This window comes from Toxorhynchites rutilus, chromosome 2, assembly GCF_029784135.1.
Source record: "Toxorhynchites rutilus septentrionalis strain SRP chromosome 2, ASM2978413v1, whole genome shotgun sequence".
Lineage (NCBI taxonomy): Eukaryota > Metazoa > Arthropoda > Insecta > Diptera > Culicidae > Toxorhynchites > Toxorhynchites rutilus.
This window is the reverse complement of record NC_073745.1, coordinates 261,703,117-261,716,332: the sequence shown is the minus strand read 5'-3', so window position 1 is coordinate 261,716,332 and position 13,216 is coordinate 261,703,117. Positions and strand designations below refer to the sequence as shown.

The window sequence follows — 13,216 nt, the reverse complement described above, 5'->3', positions numbered from 1 at the left end:
AAAATTTAATATCTTGTGAGTAATCGATTAGCGTTGGTTGATATCTTTCTGATAATTTATGATATTACTGATGTTATTATCATTTCTACAGTGACTTACAGTGACTCTTAATAGATACCTGAATCTACAACAACTATTCGATACCTGACCGACCGATCAAGAGATTTTTGGCAGATGGCGATTGTTTGAGAGCTGTCGTTGCTCTCTGAATTGAAACTTATTGTATTTGACTACAAAAACAAGCTGAAATCTGTACTTTAGCATCCAAAGGTTTTTTTTATAACTGTACACTAGAGTGCCAATGAAAATGGCCATCCCGAATTTTTCAAGCGAACTTGATTAAAAATGTTGATTCCCACGAAAAACTGTGCAAAATATCAGCTCATTCGGACTTCATTTACTAGTGTCGCACAGCGGACAAAGTTTGAGTTTTTCGAAAACCGAAAAATCACCCAAGGGAGGAGATATTTTTTTTGGGCTTGCCTGTCCCGTTTTCATACCTGAACCATTTGGTCAGCCTAGCTAATTAACAGTGTACAAAAAAGAAAGATTCTCTTTATGTTATTACTCAATTATTCTATGTTGTTGTTGTGTAGTGTTCTTCTAGTTTTGATTCTAGATTCTAGTTTTAGATGGAAGCTCTGAGCGGAGTATTTAGACCGTTTCAAGTGTCATTCTACTCGGTGTATCTTTGCCAAAGTGTAAATAGCTAGTGTTTACCATCTATGTGAAAACTGGGTGCTCAAGTTTAGTCTGTATTTAGTCCCAATTGGGGAATCTAGTAACACATTGTTTCGAAAAAATGTATTAGTAAATGAGATCAGCCACTGATTTTCATACTGTAACTCCAATATTTTTGTGGTGAATTTTGGGATATCGAGAGTGTTATGCAGTGTTGCCACAAGTACAAATTTATCTGGAAAGTTTACCTTCCATTTGTCCCCAATTCCGTCCATTCGAAAAATATTGGGCAATTGTCAAGCGGAAATTGAAGAAGGGTACCAAAGTGACTCTAGAGGTTGCAATCACTGGGATAAAATGGTCGCTGAGGTTGACTAACAGAGAATCCAAACTCTGATTAAGGGTACCCAAAGAAGAGTATAAAAATCCATCTAAACTGTAACGGAAAAATTTTATCAATATTTTTTGTTCTGAAAATAACAATAAACTTTCTGCAATCCGATATAGGGGAAATTGGGGCGAGAGATTCAATCGGGCGGTCGTCGAGTGCGGACGTGTGTTTTTGTTGTTCCGCGTATTTCGTTTGCGAGTGCTTGTTCTTTTACAGTGTTGAGCAGGGGACAGCGCATCGAGAAATATGTGCGCGTTTGTGCTGAGATCATATTTTGAATGGGCGTTCTTCATAAAAATAGTTCACTCTGCCCTAGTGATTTCGAAACTAATATAGTTTCATTAATTTCTTTGATTATATTTTTGAGATGGCACGGTGAAGTGAAATATTGGGGGAAGCCATTTTGATGTTGCGTTTGTGGTAGTGAAAACTCGTAGTTTTTGTTGCTCTCTCAATTGTCGCGTGATCGATTTAGCGTTATAGTGCTCTCCCTCCGACACATGTAAACATTGGCATGATGAACAGTTTGTTTGCCTTCGTCTAATACATCGAGTGCGAGGTTATCGTATGAGTGTATCACAACCGGAAGCCATCGAACATGGATGGACTGAGCATGCAGTGGCTTCAGCTAAGTTTTATTTTTCCATACACACATACAGTTTAATTTACTTTACACTCTAAATTGTAGACCATCTAAGAAGTTTAAACCCGCTTCTCTCTTCACAGCGAACGATTGCAATTGTTCCGGTGTACTTGTCTCTCGTGTTCTCATTATTATTTTGCTTCTTTCTTTTCTGGAGACAGTTGCAGTAATGGAATGGAAAAATGGAAGTCATAAATTCAGGAATTCTTAGGGTGGAAACAGAATGCCGCGTTGTGCGTTGCTTCTCATCAGCTGTCATTGCTTGCGTTTTGTACTAAAACATTCGCGCGACACAGTCTGTTGATTGGCAGTCACAATTTAGCATTCGCGTCACCACTTTTCATTCATACAAAAACAAAATAAAATTCGTATGAAAATCTTTTTCTTGTTTTGTCCACGGATCAGTTGAATGTTTTTGAAAACAACACATTGATATATCCGCGTTGGCGGCATTGAGCTTCGTTTACTAGTTTAGGAAAGCGTGAAAGAATAGCTGATTTTCAGTCGGAATGAACATGTTTTCAAAATTAAAATTATAAATGAAAATTAGCTTTTCCATATCAAACTAGTATTCTATTTAAATGAAAAACATTTTTGTTTGCAGGTGGTGAAAAAGTTTCATACGAAAATTGTGACAGTGACTTACAGTGACTCTTAATAGATACCTGAATCTACAACAACTATTCGATACCTGACCGACCGATCAAGAGATTTTTGGCAGATGGCTATTGTTTGAGAGCTGTCGTTGCTCTCTGAATTGAAACTTATTGTATTTGACTACAAAAACAAGCTGAAATCTGTACTTTAGCATCCAAAGGTTTTTTTTATAACTGTACACTAGAGTGCCAATGAAAATGGCCATCCCGAATTTTTCAAGCGAACTTGATTAAAAATGTTGATTCCCACGAAAAACTGTGCAAAATATCAGCTCATTCGGACTTCATTTACTAGTGTCGCACAGCGGACAAAGTTTGAGTTTTTCGAAAACCGAAAAATCACCCAAGGGAGGAGATATTTTTTTTGGGCTTGCCTGTCCCGTTTTCATACCTGAACCATTTGGTCAGCCTAGCTAATTAACAGTGTACAAAAAAGAATGATTCTCTTTATGTTATTACTCAATTATTCTATGTTGTTGTTGTGTAGTGTTCTTCTAGTTTGTAATTCTAGATTCTAGTTTTAGATGGAAGCTCTGAGCGGAGTATTTAGACCGTTTCAAGTGTCATTCTACTCGGTGTATCTTTGCCAAAGTGTAAATAGCTAGTGTTTACCATCTATGTGAAAACTGGGTGCTCAAGTTTAGTCTGTATTTAGTCCCAATTGGGGAATCTAGTAACACATTGTTTCGAAAAAATGTATTAGTAAATGAGATCAGCCACTGATTTTCATACTGTAACTCCAATATTTTTGTGGTGAATTTTGGGATATCGAGAGTGTTATGCAGTGTTGCCACAAGTACAAATTTATCTGGAAAGTTTACCTTCCATTTGTCCCCAATTCCGTCCATTCGAAAAATATTGGGCAATTGTCAAGCGGAAATTGAAGAAGGGTACCAAAGTGACTCTAGAGGTTGCAATCACTGGGATAAAATGGTCGCTGAGGTTGACTAACAGAGAATCCAAACTCTGATTAAGGGTACCCAAAGAAGAGTATAAAAATCCATCTAAACTGTAACGGAAAAATTTTATCAATATTTTTTGTTCTGAAAATAACAATAAACTTTCTGCAATCCGATATAGGGGAAATGGGGGCGAGAGATTCAATCGGGCGGTCGTCGAGTGCGGACGTGTGTTTTTGTTGTTCCGTGTATTTCGTTTGCGAGTGCTTGTTCTTTTACAGTGTTGAGCAGGGGACAGCGCATCGAGAAATATGTGCGCGTTTGTGCTGAGATCATATTTTGAATGGGCGAAAAATAGTTCACTCTGCCCTAGTGATTTCGAAACTAATATAGTTTCATTAATTTCTTTGATTATATTTTTGAGATGGCACGGTGAAGTGAAATATTGGGGGAAGCCATTTTGATGTTGCGTTTGTGGTAGTGAAAACTCGTAGTTTTTGTTGCTCTCTCGATTGTCGCGTGATCGATTTAGCGTTATAGTGCTCTCCCTCCGACACATGTAAACATTGGCATGATGAACAGTTTGTTTGCCTTCGTCTAATACATCGAGTGCGAGGTTATCGTATGAGTGTATCACAACCGGAAGCCATCGAACATGGATGGACTGAGCATGCAGTGGCGTCAGCTAAGTTTTATTTTTCCATACACACATACAGTTTAATTTACTTTACACTCTAAATTGTAGACCATCTAAGAAGTTTAAACCCGCTTCTCTCTTCACAGCGAACGATTGCAATTGTTCCGGTGTACTTGTCTCTCGTGTTCTCATTATTATTTTGCTTCTTTCTTTTCTGGACCCAAATTAATGCCCTAATTTGAAGTTGCCACCAGACGTCGACACCATGCCACTGTCATCGCGAACTCCGCGCAAGCAGTTTAGAACAAATGTTAGCGTTTAGTACATACAGTACAGTAGCGGCATTCTGGTTTCACCTTTAGATCCACAGATGCATAAATTCATACATTTTAAAATCCATAGATTCAAAAAATTCATATCATTTTTTATTATACTCATAAATTCTTTAACTCTTCAATTCTTTTTTTATTTTTTAAAATCATTAGTTTTTTAATCTTTCAATTCATTAATTCATAACTCTCTTTCAACCCATCCCACCGTCGCAATCGAAGTTCTATAAAGAATACACTCGATGGTTTACGGAATTATTCGCTGGTCCGATTGATTTCTGATTGCTCTCGGTGACCTTCTCAGGTTTCCTAAAGATCTCCGTTACTACGAATGGGGTTGAATGAAGACTATGCGTGTGGAATAACGGATTAAGGTTATAGGTTGTTTTTAAACATGTTTTATGGTTAGTTTCTCAGATTTCCCCCAGTGAATTCTCCACCGTCGTAGTTGGATTGCGATGAAAAAAGTGCGATGGGTACGATGCGAAGTGAATCGTTAGAATATTATTTTGATCAAAAAGTTCCCGGAATTTTTTCAGAAAATTAAAAATACAAGACTATACAACAATTTCCCTTTGAAGGGGGGCAACCCCTTCAAAGTACTCCCCATCGACTGCAACACACTTATGCCAGCGCTTCAATCCTCGAGAATTATATTCAATTTGCGGTATGGCCATCAGCGCCATCTTCGATTTTATCTCATCTCGGGTGCTGAAACCTAGTTTCTTGAGTCGTTCGAACAGGAAAACGTCGCAGGGAGCCAAATCAGGTGAATTCGGAGGTTGCGGATGTTTTTAGTCAAATATTCACGAATAATGATTGATTTCGCAAATTTTGCAAATTGTACGAAATCGAGGCATACGCAATAGCAGATGTACCCAATACAACTTTGAGAAGTGTAAGTGTATTCAAGTGTATCCCACTACAAATTTCATAGAATGTCAATGACAGATGAGCCAACCTACAAAATAGAAGAAAAATAAAAACGGGTGACTAAAAGCGCCACACGGTATTGATTCCGTGAACTTTTTTGATCAAGATGGTATATAGGAGTTCAATTAATTTTATAGGTTTTCCTTCTCAGGATACCTAAAAATAATTTCTGCCGCGTGTAGTGACATATCAGAGTTTCAGATTTTCGTTTCGTAGAGTGGTCGTTAGTTAGCGTTTATATAATCACATCACTTACCGCAGTGAATCCTGATTCTTACCTCGGCCACTAACAACTATCCGCTCCATGATAAACGCTAGGGAACCACGCTATAGAGGCGACCCTTCTGGCCTTCGGGCGGCGAATATCATACTAACATTCCTTCCCTTCCCCTGGTGACTGTAAGGACGTGGCCGGCGTCGTTATTGACCATTTAAAGCTCGAATCAACGAAAATTGCACAACGAGAATGATTTGCTAGTCCCAAGCGTCATTCTGTGTGTTCTTTGTGCAATTTGGTTGGTTCAGGTCAATCACGGAGAGCAACTACGAATTGTACAGTCTACCCAAGCTCAAGCTCAAGCTCAAGCTCTGATATAGGGGAAATGGGGGCATAGTGGTTACTCTAAGGAATATTCCCATTTCCAGCGTACACATACCGCTTCAATTCGTGTTTTTCGAAGAATATTATAGTTCAACTCATTGTTGTTCAAGATAACAAACGTCTTTTACTATAAAAATTCAAAACAGTACTTTTTTCATCATTAGAAAAAAAGGTGAAAAATCGAACGTTTTTTTGCTTGGAGGTATAGTGGTCACCTAGTGAGGGCAAAGTGGTCACTCGCACATATCAAGCTAAACGAGATAGATTTATGCGTTTTTTTTTCGTAAAACTTTGTTCAAATCATGTTTGATATAGGAAGTACATGTATGAAATAAGCCTGGCCTATTTAGATATAGTCTCAATTTAAATTTTCTCATGCATACAAAAACGGAGTAAGAAACACATAACGTTCCGTGTAATGAGGCTTGGTTTAGTTGGAGTGGCATATTTTCCGAAAAAACGCTGTAGAAATTCGCCCAGTCGACCGATCCTTTTGAAAATTTTAGACAGTAAAATAAAAACTATTAAACAACTTTTGGCATTTTCTTTTTATTCATACTTCGAGCCCAAGCCCGTATGCTCGCACCTTCCTCTTTACCCCGTCCATAAGGTTCTGTACAACGTCAGGTTGTAGTTTTTTTTGAACAAAAAATCCATTTCCTCTTGAAGTCCGCCTCCGATTTGACAACTTTTGGGTTCATCCGGAGGGCCTGCTTCATAATCGCCCAATATTTCTCTATTGGGCGAAGCTCCGGCGCGTTGGGCGGGTTCATTTCCTTTGGCACGAAGGTGACCCCGTTGGCTTCGTACCACTCCAACATGTCCTTTGAATAGTGGCACGAAGCGAGATCCGGCCAGAAGATGGTCGGGCCCTCGTGTAGCTTCAATAGTGGTAGTAAGCGCTTCTGTAGGCACTCCTTAAGGTAAACCTGCCCGTTTACTGTGCCGGTCATCACGAAGGGGCGCTCCGCTTTCCGCAAGAGCAGATCGCTTGCCACACCATGTACTTTTTGGCAAACTTGGATAGTTTCTGCTTGCGAATCTCCTCCGAAACGCTGAATTTGTCCTCTGCGGAGAGGAACAACAGGCCCGGCTGACGAAAGTCCGCTTTGACGTAGGTTTCGTCGTCCATTACCAGGCAATGCGGCATCGTCAGCAATTCGGTGTACAGCTTCCGGGCTCGCGTCTTCCCCACCATGTTTTGCCTTTGTCGCGGTTAGGAGCCTTCTGAACCTTGTATGTATGCAGGCCCTCCCGCTGCTTGGTCCGCTGGACGAATGAACTTGACAAATTCAGCTTATTGGCGACATCCCGGACCGAACTTCTCGGATCACGTCTAAACTGCTTAACTGCGCGCTTGTGATCTTTTTAACTGACGGAGCATCCATTTTTGCCGTTCTTCACCTTCCGGTCGATGGTTTGGTTCTCGAAGTATCGTTTTAGTACTCTGCTGACCGTGGATAGGACGATTCCCAGCATCTTACCGATGTCCCGATGTGACAACTTCGGATTCTCGAAATGAGTGCGCAGGATTAATTCACGACGCTCTTTTCCGTTCGACGACATTTTTCCAAATTTACGAAAAATTGACAGTGAAGCATGGCCAACGTGATCTATACACTCTTATCTGATTATAAGCGAAAGCTGAAGATATAATTCCTAAAAATTAAATTTCTACAGCGTTTTTTCCGTGATGCAATTTGATGTGACACACCCTTTAGGTTCACAGCCACAAAAGGATCATCTTCAAGAGCACAATGTGATGAGGTATATCAGCTTTAGTAAACAGAACATTGTAAGTTGTTATTCACCACTTTGCCCCCAAACATCGAAGTGTTTTCTATGCTAATTAATCGCTCAGATTAAACTAAATATCTGTTCACCTCTCCTAGAATATGTGAACAGTCGTCCAAAATGATGATTTGTCCAACATATCAGATTGAATAAATTTCACGAGAAATTCCTTAGATACCATGCGGACAGAACTATGGCCAAATGGCCATCGAGAGCAGGGTTGTCAACTATTTTTTTGTAAAATCAGGGAGAATGTAAAAAAAAATCAGGGAAAATCAGGATAGCTCATATTGGGTTGTCTGGAAAGTTCGTACCCATTTTTGAGAAAACAAAAGTATTATTTTTTGAATTTTTTATGCACAGTGTTGTTTTGCAATCAATTCAGGAAGTTCTGAAATCCTTCAGGTAGCCTAACAATTCTAAACATTATCTAATTATGGAAGCCAATTTGTCCAGTTGCGAGCAGTATTTGTGGGAATGTATCGACTGGTTGCTTGGTAGAAGCTCACAATACAGAGTTCCTCTTCAATACCACCTGAACCAGATCATAATTTTTTTTCAGGTTAAGACCGGGTCAGTCTGATTGTTTAAAATAACCTGTTTTCATCACCCGCCACGATTTGCTTTAAAAAAAATCGATGCATAGATGAAACGCACAATTTGTAACGATTTAGGTAACCATGTTTCAACTGATGCACATGAACGGAGATTTTAAACATATGTAGTGTACCTGCTAATTCATTTGTCGTGTCTCGCGGATCATTCTTACAACTTCTTGTTTTACAAACAATTTAATATATATTCTTCAAGAAATAAAACACTTTTTAATAATAATTACAGTCAAAAAAAAAGATGCTTACACGTTCTTACCTCTAATATTCTTGTACATTGGATGTTATTTGCTGCGAACATGTAATGAAAGCTGTATCGTTTCTTAAATAGAAACTGTGCATAATTTTTGGTCGCTCATATTCCTTTCATCGTTTCCGTTCTAATTCTGTTTCTAATCTTCGTTTTATTGAGATTGAATTGCGAGAACCTTCGGGCATATGATTCTTATAGATTATATTTCTTTCACATTAACTTCAAAATTTAAAAAATGTCGACACTGTACCTTTGAAAATGCGAACAGATAAAGTATAATCGAAAGTACCGAAAAGCTTTTTAATGTAGACTATTATGACAGCTCTCATACACAACCAGCAAAACTCCCAGTATATTTATATGGATTTTTTTCTGAGCAAAAAGTAAAAAGTAAAAAATGCAAAAGCAAAAAGTAAAAAAATGCAAAAGCAAAAAGTAAAAAATCAGGGAAAATCAGGATCATTTTTAAAAAAGCAGGGAAAATTGAGTGTTCGTTAGGATATCAGGGAGCGTGCCAAAAAGTCTGGGAAATCCTGAAAAATCAGGAAGGTTGGCATCTCTGATCGAGAGAGCAATTTTTGTTTTTATTTATATTTTGACATGCAACAGCTCTACTGAAGTACAGGGTGACTCAAAAGTCATTAAATACTTCAAACATAAGATGATTATCAATGCGGCATTTATAGTCAATAGTTAAACTACCAAACAAGCAGGTGACCACTTTAACCCCCATGACCAATTTGCCCCCACTACCCCTAATCATATTTTCTGTATCTTTAACTAATCTCGAGATACAACTGGTTTTGTGATTCCGGTTTTTAAATGAATCAAGGTTTATAGTAAAACTATTATCAAACAAAGACGTAATGTGAGGTTTGAGTAATTTTTTTCAGGCTAAAAAAAAAGATTTTTTCATGCAACAAATATTTTTATTGGTACATATTTTGATACAGGTTTTTGAAAGAAAAAGTACATATGTAAAAGATTTTTATTCCTTCCAAATGACTACGTGGCAACCAGTCTTCCATGTTTCACAAAAAACACTGCGTCCGGGATAAACATGTCTACGCTGCTGTTCACAGTTTTGTGTTTGAGTACAAACATGATTTTTTCGTACCTATGTTTGAAAATGTGACATGTTTGTATTCGTAGTATGTTTGGACATACGATGTTCAATCCCAATGTTTCACATGATGTTCGAACGTGGTGTACAGTTTCTATTGCATTTGCACCCCAAGCACCGGCAGTGCGTAGAGTAGAAGAAGCGAATTGGACACCACACTACCACCACTCAACGCGTGGTATGGTGGTATGTTGACATGGAAAAAATGCTTTCCTATCATGATAATGGGTGTTTCGTCTAAAACATTGCACAAATAAAATAAACCTCTTTTTCTGTTCTGAACGAAATAAACATCGATTGATATCAGAGTTTTTCACATTTGATATCATTATTTAGTGCACGCATCAATTTATATATTGAATTCAAGTAACATTCGCTATTATTAGCTATTTGAACAAGTACTAAAATTAAATAGAGCGTGACGGAGATGTTTAGTTTACACAAAACATTTTGATTACAGTATTTCTATAATTTTAATCGAATATAAAGTACCAGAATTAATCAGAAGTGACATGTTAGGCGTGACGCTAACCACTCGACCACGGGAGCAACAATTTTGGCTGGATCTTTGAATACAAATGGCCAATACTGCTTGTTCGCGACGAACGCGACCCGAGCTATAAAACAAGCGAAGAAGAGAAGAAGAAAGGATGATGCAATCGCATGCACACATAGCATATGTAGTGCAGTGTAAGTGTAGCTTTTAGTTTTTCCTTCATTCAGTTTGTGATAACATCGAGAAATTAATGAAGTGCTTTAGCCGCTGAAATTTCTTTGCTGGTTCTGCTGTGTGCCGCTGAAGGTTGCATCTAAAAATAATTTTTGAGTATTAATTTTTTTGGTCAGCATTTGTACGACGTCGCCCGCTGTGCAGTCGGCTCCTCAGACTTTAATTGCCAACATGCACGCAAAAAAATCTTGCAAAATATGCATGAACTCATAGCCTCTTAGTTCGTGCAATTTTTGTAATGCAAACTAAATTTCAAGTTCGTTTCTGTGAAAAAGTATTCTACGTAGAAATGTTTTGGGATGAATAATTTCTTTCCGTGTATGAAAAGAAACGAAACGAAAGCAATAAATACTGCGACATCGGGTGATATGTTTGTACATGATGTTCTTGAATTATAAACATCGTGTTTGTTTTCACATGTTTATGTTTGTGTATCATTGTTCGTGTTTGGGATAGACATTCAACACTAGCGAAAATCATGTTCGAATTCAAACAAAAACATGGAATTTTCACTTCACGTGGACATGTGTAAGAGTTTTTCGGAAGACTGGTGGCAACACTGGTTATCGATTCTTATCTTGTTTTTCTCACTCTTCAGAGCCTATTCGGTCATCATACATAATCCACTAACTACCATTTGTCACAGTTCTGTTAAATCATCGAATGTTTTCGTTGTTTTTTATTGTATGTTTTGTTATAATTTGCATTGAAGATTTCATTTAATTTTCTGAAGATTTTCTATGAATTATCATTGATTTTTTGATTTTAGTTCCCACTCAAAAAATATCCATCTGATTTTTATTTCGCCTTTGAGGTGCACTATCCTATCTATTTTTTCAATAAAGAAAATCTATACCTAGTTTTCACAAATTGAATCAATTTTTTGTTACAGTAGATCTTTTTTTTTTTGAATTGCTGTATATAGATAATTAAGGGGCACTTTGCACCTTTTGACGAATCATGAAAACTCCTGTTAAACAAATCTCATTCAGTTGGAAACCAAAATTTTGCATATAGGTAATGTGCCTCGGCTGGAATGGCAGGAAAGTAATCGAAAATTTTGTTAAAAGATTTCAGTCCACATTTAATTCCACAATCACAAAAATAATACAATATACGTTCTTTATTTTATTGGACTGGTTTAGGTTAATTGAGGACAGCAACAAGAATGCACTTAAATTTAAATTTGGCCTGTCAGGAAAATGTATATTTAAAAGCTGGTTCGGAAGAAGAATTTAAAACATTAATTTGGTTGGATGTGTTCTTCCCCAATAACTGCAGCGTAATAAGTAATTACGCCATGGGCCAGACTCAAAATTGCATAATGCTGAAAACCATTCTGTGAGCACCTTCCTGCCCTTGCCACAGCCGCTTGATGAAGTGCGAATACTGCCTCCGAAGCGTGGAGATAATAATGGCTGGCACTCCCAAAATGGACCAAGTTTTGATAGAAGCAATAATGTGTAAAGTTTACGTGTGCCACGGTGTACTTATTTTGCTTATTTTCTTATATCGGCGAGCAGCGTAGGTGTTAACATGTGTGAGGTAAATGGGCACACCGAAGCATTGGGGACCATTTTTTTTGTCATCCTCTGTGTTGATCCATCTCATCTCTCGTCTTGTGGCGAAGGAAAGCGTGTTTCATTCGTTGACTTCTTTGCGTATCGCTCAAAAACTCGTGGTTATGCTCCTACAATGTGCCAACACTGGATTGGAGTCGAGACGACGCAGCGGATCGATAATCCAATCTAAGCAAAAATTCTGAAATGGATGATGTGGATTTTGCTGTTTCGATGATAGCTTGACACATGAAACCGTAGTCATTTTTACCACATGATTTCACACCAATGGGAGAAACATTGTGTTGGAAGCAGTAATGGGTGTAACTTCTGCTCCAAAACTTCTCGAGTTTCACGAGAAAATCAATGTATTTGGTAGAGATGATTTTTCGTACATGCTTTGAAACAATTATACTCTCGGCTTGCGAAGCAAAAGAAACATAATCCAGTACTAACGACCACTAACATTTCTTCACGAGTTTCATTTAACTGTTTCCATTTAGCTCCGTGAAACCGTTTTCATTAATTATTATTCTGTTTGGGTTTTACTTTTCCCGGAGTCGTTAGAGCAACTACAAGAAGCGTCGACGCTTTCGGCTAGGTTTAATCACTTATCCCGCATCCAATTCAACTTTTGCATTTTCAACCAAAAGCCTCCGATTTGCGATTCGTTTGTACCTTCGCCGGTAGCGCATTTTATTTACCCAAACTTTGTTCATAAAGAGGTTTCTTCGGGGAAACTTTTGCACCGTTCGGAAACCGAAGGCGTTAACTCTGGGTGTTTCGGTGGTTGGTTTCTTCCAAGCCACATCGTCGGACGATTCGGCACATCCGGAGCTCGTTCGCGGAGAATCCTTTGCCGAGGCTAAGTTTGATGAAAGTTTAAAGGTTTTCAATTAGCATTTTAAATTAAATCCGCCGGTTGCCGTCGGGAGAGCGCTTCGGAATGATCGTCGCTTACTCTTTTAGGGTGGAAACACCAACCAGAAAAACATGCCGCTCCTGGATGATCCCCAGATTGTTCCGTTTGACTTGCTGTAATTGCTTCTCTCGCTGACCGCCTCCCGGGACCTCGACTCATTATCGTTTCGTGTTGGATTAAGAGAATAAATGTCGGAAGTAAACCAAATCCGAAAAAGTGCATGCTGGATGCAATGCGACCAGTTGGAACTATTTGCGGTGAGCGCCGAAGCTTAACATTATTGGATATCCTGCCATGAACACTGAAATAGTGGAACAGTGGTAATTTTATACCGGGGATTGGTTTTGTTTTTGTGCACTGCGGAAACGAGAATGAATTCCAGGCGTATTTGAATCAAGGAATTAGTGGGATGATTACACCCGTGCCATATTTTATTTGGGGTAGGCATCCATAA

General features: G+C 38.4%; 1 protein-coding gene across 9 annotated transcripts in view; it reads left to right on the top strand.

The window, feature by feature from the left end:
* The window catches only part of LOC129764713 (cyclic nucleotide-gated cation channel alpha-3), a 425,575-nt gene that overhangs the window by 237,851 nt on the left and 174,508 nt on the right, over positions 1-13,216 (top strand). Inside the window, exon 1 of one of the 9 annotated variants that reach the window (XM_055764098.1) lies at positions 4,158-4,217. The exons of the other annotated variants lie outside the window; for them this stretch is intronic. The gene's annotated coding sequence lies outside the window, so the exon portion shown is untranslated. Of the gene's footprint in view, positions 1-4,157; positions 4,218-13,216 lie in introns of those variants that run through there. 9 annotated transcript variants of the gene reach the window in all.